The sequence below is a fragment of the Schistocerca serialis genome, chromosome 3 (assembly GCF_023864345.2).
Source record: "Schistocerca serialis cubense isolate TAMUIC-IGC-003099 chromosome 3, iqSchSeri2.2, whole genome shotgun sequence".
In the NCBI taxonomy this organism is placed as follows: Eukaryota; Metazoa; Arthropoda; class Insecta; order Orthoptera; family Acrididae; genus Schistocerca; species Schistocerca serialis.
In genome coordinates, this window is record NC_064640.1 from 891,794,090 (window position 1) to 891,805,686 (window position 11,597).

The 11,597-nt window shown below is 44.9% G+C and overlaps 1 pseudogene; it reads left to right on the forward strand.

Moving 5' to 3' along the window:
* The first annotated feature begins 1,930 nt into the window (after window positions 1–1,930).
* LOC126472215 (5S ribosomal RNA) lies at window positions 1,931–2,048 on the forward strand (annotated as a pseudogene).
* Window positions 2,049–11,597: the final 9,549 nt, after the last annotated feature.

The following is an 11,597-nucleotide window of genomic DNA, read 5'->3' on the forward strand; positions in this document are numbered from 1 at the left end:
TCTGGTTTCGTCCGATGGCCCATGTTCACGTACGATTTCAGTCCCCTCTGTAATATCAATTCCTATTCGCTGACAGATATATCTTTGCAACATAATTAAAATATTTTTTATCATAAAGCCGAATATCAAAATTTTTGAACTCCTTTCTAATATGTATTTGTTTTTATTAACTACACTACTGGCCGTTAAAATTGCTACACCACAAAGAAGACGTGCTGCAGACGCGAAATTTAACCGACAGGAAGAAGATGCTGTGATATGCAAAAGATTAGCTTTTCAGAGCATTCACACCAGGTTGGCGCCGGTGGCGACACCTACATCGTGCTGACATGAGGAAAGTTTCCGAGCGATTTCTCATACACAAACAGCAGTTGACAGGCGTTGCCTGTTGAAACGTTGTTGTGATGCGTCGTGTAAGGAGGAGAAATGCGTACCATCACGTTTCCGACTTTGATGAAGTTCGGGTTGTAGCCTATCGCGATTGCAGTTTATCGTATCGCGACATTGCTGCTCGCGTTGATCCAGATCGAATGACTGTTAGCAGAATATGGAATCGGTGGGTTTAGGAGGGTAATACGAAACGCCGTGCTGGATCCCAACGGCCTCGTATCAGTATCAGTCGAGATGACAGGCATTTTATCCGCATGGCTGTAACGGATCGTGCAGCCACGTCTCGATCCCTAAGTCAACAGATGGGTTCGTTTGCAGCATCATGATGCTCGCATCCGTGTTTGGGGACATGGCGGTGAACGCACTTTGAAAGCGTGTATTCGTCATCGCCATACTGGCAATTCACGTGGCGTGATGATATGGGGTGCCATTGTTTACACGTCTCGATCACCTCATGTTTGCATTGACGGCATTTGAACAGTGGACGTTACATTTCAGATGTTTTACGATCTGTGGCTCTACCCTTCATTCGATCCCTGCGAAAGCCTACATTTCAGCAGGATAATGCACGAACGCATGTTGCAGGTCCTGTAAGGGCCTTTCTGGATACGGAAAATGTTCGACTGCCGCCCTGGCCAGCACATTGTCCAGATCTCTCACCAATCGAAAACTTCTGGTCAGTGGTGGCCGATCAACTGGCTCGTCACAATTCGCCAGTCACTACCCTTGATGAACTGTGATATCGTGTTGAAGCTGCATGGGCAGCTGTGCCTGTACACGCCATCCAAGCTCTGTGTGAAACAATGCCCAGGCGTATCAAGGCCGTTGTTACGGCCAGAGGTGGTTGTTCTGGGTACTGATTTCTCAGATCTGTGCACCCAAATTGCGTGAAAATGTAATCACATGTCCGTTCTAGTATAATATATTTGTCCAGTGAATACACGCTTATCATCTGCATTTCTTCTCGGTGTATCAATTTTAATGGCCAGTAGTGTACTTTCAAAGAATGTGGTTCCTATGAAACAGTCCGAAGAGATATGGCAGTTGAATGGAAAGAGTCCGTTGTTTGTTTGGATCGCGCGATAGATCCTATCGAAATATGCGTCTTTCGCTCAAGCACTGTTACTTTTTATAGTTATGCCTCTGTCAGATATGAAGTACCTATTGTTGTAATTCTCACGTTAAGCTCTTCTTCACTGCTATGTGAGTAAATTCTTTTACACATTTGATTTTGCAGTCGTTAGTGTTATTTCCGGGGATGGTGCCTAGGGCTTACATTTTCATAACCACTAATGTTTCAATGGCTTGTAGCTGGTTTCCATCTTCCTTACGTCGTGTATGTAAAAGCTATCTGTCGTGTGAAAGCATGAGACCCGTTCAAGACGAAATGAGGGAATTGTATTGTAATCCTGGCAGATGTTCCTGTGCATCATGAAAGATGATAAAATGGAGAATCTTTGTAGGATTCAGTACGATTCAGTTACATTGCATTCATCTGGTAATTTTGTTGTTAAATAGAAGCCTTTGTCAACGTACTGTGGGCAACGGCCTTGCCGCAGTGGATACACCGGTTCCCGTGAGATCACAGAAGTTAAGCGCTGTCGGCCATGGCTGGCACTTGGATGGGTGACCATCCAGGCCGCCATGTGCTGTTGCCATTTTTCGGGGTGTACTCGGCCTCGTGATGCCAGTTGAGGAGCTACTTAACCGATTAGTAGCGGCTTCGGTCAAAGATACCATCATAACGGCCGGGAGAGCGGTGTGCTGACCCCACACCCCTCCTATCCGCATCCTCCACTGAGGGTGACAAAGCGGTCGGATGGTCCCGGTAGGTCAATCGTGGCCTGAAGACGGAGTGCTTTTATCAAGGCACTCTTTTTTTACTGCAAGTCAATGGATCGGTCTGTAATACAATGGGATAGTTCTGGGAATTATTCGTTAGACATTTATGCTCCTTACTGGTTAATCTGAGCTGATAGGCTGAGTTATACTTTCATAGTTGGAATTTACACCGATTAACCAAAACATTATGACCACCTGTTAAATAGCGTGTTGATCCACTTTTGAAACACAGCGCAGCAGCGATTCTGCTTGGCATGGATTCTGCAAGCCCTTGCTATGTTTCCAGATGTATGGGGCACCAGATGTCTGCTCACAGGTCTCTCAATTTCCGCAGATTACGGGACGGTGGTTTGTGGGCACACAGCTAGCGCTCGATATGTTTTCCAATGGGTACAGATAAGGGATATTAGCTTGCTAAGACATCAATGTGAGTTGGTTATCATGTTCGTCAAACCACTGCAGCACGATTGAGGGCTTGTGTCACGGAGAATTTCCTGCTGGAAGATGCCATCGGCGTAGCGGGAGACTTCAAGAATGAAGCGATGCAGGTGGTCCGCAATAATGTTCACGTAGTTCACTGCTGTCACTGCTTAATTTGGGATATAAAATACTCTCTAATATACTATTCGACAGAATACTCCCGATCATACAGAGGGAGACGGGGCCGTACCAATGCGGATTCCTTCCTGAGAAGTCAACAATACATCAAATATTCACCTTAAGACAAATCCTGGAAAACACAAACGAATACGGAGTTGGCACGTATCACCTCTTTATAGATTTCAAAGCAGCTTATGATAGCATAAATAGTGAGCAGTTATATCAAACTCTAGATGAACTGGGAATCTCTAGAAAGTTGATAAGGCTGGTGAGAATGACAATGAGCGAAACACGAAGTAGTGTAAGAATAGGAGGAATGATGTCCAATAGAATGAGTATTAAAAATGGAGTGCGAGAAGGGGATGCATTGGCATGTGTTCTCTTTAATGCCGACCTGGAGAAGGTGATGAGAAACGCAAACCTTTTGAATAGGGGAACGATCTTCTATAAATTGGTGCAGATACTGGCCTACGCAGATGACATAGATATAGAAGGAAGAACCCAAAAAGCAATGGGAGACATTTACAGCTCTTGAACAGGCCAGTAGGAACATGGGGTTAATTATTAATGAACGAAAAACAAAATATATGGTAGCGGGAAAAGCACATAGAGAAAATATGCCGAATGCAATAACAATGGGCAATTATACATTTGAGAGAGTTGAACATTTCAAGTATCTGGGCTCGGCAGTTAAACGTCTAAATGCTACCTCCTATGAAATTAAGCAGAGATTAATACTAGCCAACAGAGCCTATTTTGCCCTAACAAGACTTCTACCCTCAAGGCTCCTGACTTGTAGCACTAATTAACTATCTATAAATCACGTACACGACCAGTACTTACATATGCCTCTGAAGCCTGGACATTAACGACTAAAGATATTGCAACACTGGATGCATTTGAAAGAAAGGTACTTAGATGAATTATCGGCCCAATCTGTGAAAGAGGAGGTGGAGGAGGAGATACAACCATGAGTTGTATATCATATACAAAGACCAACCCATCAGAAGAATAGTGAAATCATCCAGACTGAGGTGGGCGGGACATGTGGCTCACATGAATGATACAGAAGTACCAAAAAGAATATTACAAGGAAAGACAGGAGGTCAGAGAGGACATGGTCGACCAAGAGCCAGATGGGAAGATGGAGTAATCGAAGATCTTAGGAAGATGGAGAGTATTGGCAACGGACTAAGAGAAATGGAAGGAAATTGTAGAAGAGGCCAAGCCTCATCATGAGCTGTAGAGCCAAGAAAGAAGAAGAAGTTCACTGGTGTCATGGTATCTTCGAGTACTACCATATGTCTCATAGAATCCCAGCTCAATGTCCCCATGGCATAATTCTGCTCTCACCAGCCTGCAACTGTGGCGCGGTGCATGTTTCAAGCAGCCATTCGCCTGGATGACGGCATGTAAGGACCCAGCCATCGACCAGGTGTATCAAGAAGTGCGATTCATTCGACAGGCGAAACATATCTGTTGATCCATGGTGAAAATCGAGTGATGGTGTCCCCACTGCAATCGTAACTGACGATGTAGTTGGCTCAACACAGGAATTCGTAGGAGCCATGTGATGTGGAGCTCCATGTTCAACACTTGCCGTTGAACGATGTGCTCCGAAACACTTGTGCTTGCACCAGCATTGTACTATGACGTCACATCTGCCCCAGATCGCTGCCTATCCTGGATTACACAGTGGGGGATCCTCCGACCTCTACGTTTTGTACTGAGACGTGGACGTCCAGTACCATACGGCCTATGCCCTATTGCACCTTCCTTCAATCACTTTCCAAAGGTGCTCACTACGGTAGCACGCAAACAGCCAACCAGCCTCGCTGTTTCAGAGACTCTCGTTTCTTTCCGCAGCGCCACAACAATGTGCCCTTTGTCAAAACCGCTTATAGCAGTGGATTTCCGCATTTGTGGCCCGTATCGTCGATATTCGCGTCCTCCGCTTACATTCTTTCCTTACTGCGTCACGTGCCCGCAGTGCCATCAGGAGCCATTCAGCCTTGCAGTGGGCAGTCGGCAGAATGTTTTGGCTCGTTAGTGTACATAATTTTTGCAATAGACTAACTTGCATTAAGGCAAATACGAGGCTGATGTTTTACTAATGTGCTCCTGGTCTCAAATTTAGCTTCTTCCATTTAATTTTAGTCTTTTAAATAGGCTTAAATACCTTACCAAAATAAGTTATGTGGATTTGCTGGCGGAAATTATACCATATTTCGTGTTGCGGTATAATAAAGTGGTAAAATTCTGACATTGAACCTACTCAACACGCTGCTTATTTTTACATGGATGAAATACGGAAATAGGATGTTACTAGTAAACGAACTGTTCTGTTCTTCTCACGTGATATTTACAGTATTTTTTCACTTTCTTTTGTCATACATTGATGGTTCCCTAGAGTTTCTGTCACAATTTTGCGGTTAAAGTACTACGATCTTCCATATGCATATGCCAGTTGTAATGCTTCTTTTATATTTCATTTCAGTTAACAATTGCGGTATATATAAGGAGGCAGACTGGTAGATTATTATGTGGCCGTCTGTTTTCAGACCAAACATAGCCATGCTGCATGCTTTTTTCATAATCCCAATCACCATTCGCATTTTGCAAGAGATTTTTACTTTGATACTGCAGTGTTTTTATCCCATTTGGAATTAGAGCGACCTTCCTTCACCGGAAAATACTTTCCGTTAATTGTGGGTATAAAAAAAAAGGACTCCGGAAACGGCTGATGAATTACTCTTTTTTCGCCTGCCTTCAACGAAGTGAGTGGTGAACCTCTTTTATTTTGAATAAGATGCACAATTGTCATCGATACTATACGCGTTCCTTCTCCAAAGTACACTGCATTGTTTTAGCACTGTCCTTGCGGGTAGAGACGTTTGCGTGTTAATGACAAACTGAGGGCTATGCTGGCGGTAGCTTAGCTACTGGCAGGGTCTCCCAAGCCGGAAGGTCTCAACGGATGAACCAGACAAAGTGTGTCCCACAAAGCCCCATCTTTTTCCGCATCCCTTTCCACAGTCCTTTTCCCCAACATCCTAGGACCCAATGGCGAAGTGGATGGAAGAAGAACTTCTCACATGAACTGGCTGTAAACGCGCTGCTCTACTGTCCTTGAGTTCGCGGCACTTCGTTGCAGTTCTGGTGTCTGAAATCACAGCTCATATCCCTGTGCCCTGATGAATTGTTCCAGAATCATAGCGAGTGAGTTACTTCCTTGTAAGTTGAGATCTACCTTAAACAAAGCCATGCGTTTGGCAATTTCTCCTGCCATCTTCCTTAAAGTCCAGTGGCGATGGGATGAAGACGGTGGTAGCAGGTTTGATTGAAGCTAGAAGCTATTGATATAGAACAGCACACTAGCGGCAAGGGTGTGAAGGTCGCCTTCCGGAGAACTCATGTGACTACTCAGGTATATGGTCATGCACCTGTGAATGGGCAGGGCTATTTGGGATAACCGCTGCCCACCCTGAATGGGGAAGGCACTAGAAAAGGTGGTCTAACCATCGGTAGCGGCACTTTTACCTAGCTGGGAATCTGCATCCAGAAGGTCACTTATAAATTGTGGACGAAAATCAAGATAGAACAATATGACTATGACTATTGCAACATGGAATGTCAGGACTCTTCTGGACTTAAATGGTAACTGACCAGAAAGAACAATAACTCTCATCAACCACGAGCTAGCTAGATTAGATGTACACGTTGCGGCTTCAAATGCACCAGACTCTCAGGCGAAGAACACGTGAGTGAAGTTAGGTCAGGGTACGCCATCTTTTCGAAAGGAAAGGATACATGAAAACCACGCACCCGTGGGGTAGGATTTGCATTAAAAACAAAAATAGTGGAACAACGTCGCTTAATCCCTATTTATGTCAATAAAAGAATTGTGACTCTTCCAATTCCTGTTTCCGGTGATAGCTTTCTCATCCTCATCTCTGCCTACATCCCCACTTTAGGCAAAGAGGAGGATACAAAGAATCAGTTCAACCGTCAACCAAGCAATGTTCTCGTCAAAATACACTACTGGCCATTAAAATTGCTACACCACCAAGATGACGTGCTACAGCCTCGAAATTTAACCGACAGGACGAAGATGCTGTGATATGCAAATGATTAGCTTTTCAGAGCGTTCGCACAAGGTTGGCGCCGGTGGCGACACCAACAAGTTGCTAACATGAGGAAAGTTTCCAACCGATTTCTCATACACAAACAGCAGTTGATTGGCGTTGCCTGGTGAAACGTTGTTGTGATGTCTCGTGTAAGGAGGGGAAATGCGTACCATCACGTTTCCGACTTTGATAAAGGTCGGATTGTAGCCTATCGCGATTGCGGTTGATCGTATCGCAACATTGCTGCTCGCGTTGGTCGAGATCCAATGATTGTTAGCAGAATATGGAATCGGTCGGTTCAGGAGGGTAATACGGAACGCCGTGCTGGATCGCAATGGCTTCGTGTCACTGGCAGTCGAGATGACAGGCATCTTATCCGCATGGCTGTAACGGCTCGTGTAGCCACCTCTAGATCCCTAAGTCAACAGATAGGGACGTTTGCAAGACAACAACCATATGCACGAACAGTTCGACGACGTTTGCAGCAGCATGGACCATCAGCTCGGAGACAATGGCTGCGGTTACCATTGACGCTGCATCAGAAACAGGAGCGCCTGCGATGGTGCACGAAACGACGAACCTAGGTGCACGAATGGCAAAACGACATTTTTTTCGGATGAATACAGGTTCTGTTTACAGCATCATGATGATCGCATCTGTTATTGACGACATCGTGGTGAACGTACATTGGAAGCGTGTATTCGTCATCGCCATACTGGTGTTTCACCTGGCGTGATAGTATGGGGTGCCATTGGTTACACGTCTCGGCCACCTCTTGTTCGCATTGACAGTACTTTGAACAGTGGACGTTACATTTCAGATGTGTTACGACCCAAGGCTCTACCCTTCATTCGATCCCTGCGAAACCCTACATTTCAGCAGGATAATGCACGACCGCATGTTGCAGGTCCTGTATGGGTCTTTCTGGATACAGAAAATGTTCGACTGCTGCCCTTGCTAACACGTTCTCCAGATCTCTCACCAATTGAAAACGTCTGGTCAATGGTGGCCGAACAACTGGTTCGACACAATACGCCAGTCACTACTCTTGATGAAGTGTGGTATCGTGTTGAAGCTGCATGGGCATCTGTACCTGTACACGCCATCCAAGCTCTGTTTTACTCAATGCTCAGGCGTATCAAGGCCGTTATTATGGCCAGAGGTGGTTGTTCTGGGTACTGATTTCTCAGGATCTATGCACCCAAATTGCGTGAAAATATAATCACATGTCAGTTCTGGTATAATATGTTCGTTCTATGAATACCGTTTGTCATCTGCATTTCTTCTTGGTGTAGCAATTTTAATGGCCAATAGTGTATATACCTCCGGACGCATGGAATGGTCCACTTTAGTTATGTCATGTTCTGTAGATCATTTTTACAGTTATTTTATCGATATGATGTGGAACAAGTCAGATTACAAGATATATATACACACACACGAATACTGCTTTTTTTTTTTACCAGTTCTGAAACAGAAACTCGTCCATGGAATGGAAGGAGTTGTCGAAAAGAAATGATTTTTAGCTAGATTTAAAGCTTGATCTGCTACCTACCAGAAACTTTATGTTGTTGGGCAAATGATGAAAGATTTTTATTGCTGAATAACGGATTCCTTTTTAAGCACCTGACAGCTTCAAGCACGATCAAGAAGGCTGCAGAGGAGGTCACTGGTTTTGATGCGAAGTAGACAAATGACTGGTTTAGTGACAACAATGAAGTGATTAAGGACCTCATAAGTAATGAGCGGGATGCATTTCTATGTCCTGCTCAATATCTATCCCCCCTGGAAAAGAAAACACACTTCCAAGAGCCGCGCAGGGTAGCCGCGGGGTCTCAACCGCCTTGCACGGTCCATGCGGCCCCCCACGCTGGAGGTTCGAGACTTCGCTCGGGATTCGGTGTGTGTGCTGTCCAAAGCGTAAGTTAGTTTAAGTTAGATTAAGTAGTGTGTATGCTTAGGGACTGATGACCTCAGCAGTTTGGTCCCATAAGACGTTACAAAATTTTTCCAAATTTCCAACACTTCCAAGACCTCAAGCAGAAATATCAAAGTGAAATAAGAGCAATCAGGAACAACTAATGACAACAAAAAGCCAAGAAACTTCAGTCTGTCAGATGCCAGGGACCTGCCAGGGTTTTATGCTTGAACAAAAAAAAAAAAAAAAAAAAATATGGACCTGTTCGTTCCTCATCAGGAACTCTGAAAGCCGCCGACAGCATGACCATCCTTACTGACCGTAACAGGACATCTTAAACGGCTGGAAAGAGCATTTCAGCTCATTTTTGCATCGTAGTTCTACAGCTGCTGCCGACTTTCTCGAGCATGTCCCACAACATCCAACACAATTTTGTATGGCAGTCCCAATGACAATTCTTGAATTCGACAAGGCTCTAGATAGCATGAAACCGAGAAAGACACCTAGACCTGACAGCATCCCCCTGAAGACCTTCAAAATGGAGGCTTGCCTCTATGAACCAGTCTCTTCTCCCTGTTTATTCTAATGTGAGGAACCCGTAATGTACCAGCTGACACGTAAAACTCCACAATTGTCACTGTCTTTAAAAAAGGCGACCGAAGCATACGTGGCAATAACCCTGATATATCCTTGCTCTCCGTGACTGGTAAAATTTTTGTAAGGATTTTGTTGAATCGCCTCCAGACTTTCAGAGACAGTACTTTCCTAATCTCAGTACGGATTTCGTCCCTCCATAAGATCAACAGATGAGATTTTCCGTCCGCAGCAGCTGCAGGAGAAGTGCTGTTCACAACATAAGTCTTTACTACTTGTGTTCTATTACCTAGAAAAGGCCCAGAGAAGCTTTACGGAGGGTCTTAAAACGCTTTGGCTGCCACGAACACTTTGTTCGAATAATTCAAGCTTTTCATGATGATATGTCTGAGCTATGCTTTACGAGACATCAGTTGTAAACGACGTAGAAGGAGAACTTAAATACAGATATGACGGAGGGCTATTTACTCAGTCCAGACTGCACTCGGAAAGGTTCACAAGTCACACTCAAGTAACTCAACTACACTGACGACAACGTTTCTCTAGCTCACACACCCAAAGAGCTGCAACTGTATGTAAATTGTCTCGGTAATGCATATAAACGGTTTGGCCTGGCCACCAGTCTGCTCCTGGAACGTTCTTTCCGGATTTCAGTATCTCTATTTCCATCAATATCTTTTTGGAACAAGTAGAGCACTTTCTCTGACTAGGAAATATATTATCAAGTAATTGCTCATCGGAAAAGGACGTGAAGAACCGGCTGCATACCGTACATGTTGCTTTCGGACGTCTTCTACATCGGGTCTTCCTGAATAAAGATCTTGCACTATGAACGAAACTGATGGCAGATTGAACAGTTGTTCTTTCGGCCCTGCTCTATGGTTGCGAAACCTGGACACTATATCACCGTGATCTTAAGAAACTAGAACACAATAATCAACAGAAGGTTAGATACATCACGAACATCAAATGAGGTTACTTCGTATCAGACACTACAGTTCCTGAGGGGGCAAATATGTGTAGCTTAGAAGCTACCGTTAATCGTCACCAACTCAGGTAGTTTGGGCATGTCCAGGGATGAGAAACAACAGACTTACCCGACAAATTTTGTATAGCGAAGTGAGCACAGGTAAAAGGCCCCATGGTGCTCGTCTCAAGCGTTGTAAGGACCAATTCAAGAATAACTTAAGGAGTTTGACCATTGACCATAGTAATTTGTGGGCCGTAGCAGATGATGGTAAATATTGGCGCACAACTACTTCATCTGCGGTCTTACATTTAGAACAGGAACGTCGGAGGCGGGAAAATGAAAAACGTTAGAGGTGCAAACTTCACCAGGCCGAGCCACGCCCTCCACGATCTATTATGCATCATACACACTGAAGAGCCAAAGAAACTGGTATACCTGTCTAATATCGTGTAGAGCCCCCGCGAGCAAGAAGAACTGCCACAACAGGATGTGGCATGGACTCGACTAAGGTCTGAAGTAGTGCTGCAGGAAATTGACACCATGAATCCTGATGGGCTGCCCCTATGTCCGTAAGATTACGAGGGTGTGGAGATCTCTTCTGAACTGCACGTTGCAAGGGATCCCAGATATGCTCAATAATGCTCATGTCTGGGAAGATTGGCGGCCAGCGGAAGTGTTCCTGGAACCATTCTGTAGCAATTTAGGATGTGTAAGGTGTCGCACTGTCCTACTGCACTTGCCCAAGTCCGTCTGCATGCACAATAGACCATAATCGATGCAGGTGATCAGACATGGTGCTTACGTACGCGTCATCTGCCAGAGTCGTACCTAGACGTATCAGGAGTCCTATATCACTCCAACTGCACACGCCCCACACCATTACAGAGCATCCACCAGCTTGAACAGTCTCCTGCTGACATGCAGGCCAATGGGTTCATGAGGTTGTCTTCGCACCCGTACACGTGCATATGCTCGATACAATTTGAAATGAGACTCGTCCGGGCAACATGTTTCCAGTCGTAAACAGTCTAATGTCGATGTTGACGGGCCCAGGCGAGGCGTAAAGCTTTGTGGCGTGGAGTCATCGAGGGTACACGAGTGAGCCATCGGCTGCGAAATCCCATATCCATGTTATTTCGTTGAATGATTCGCACGG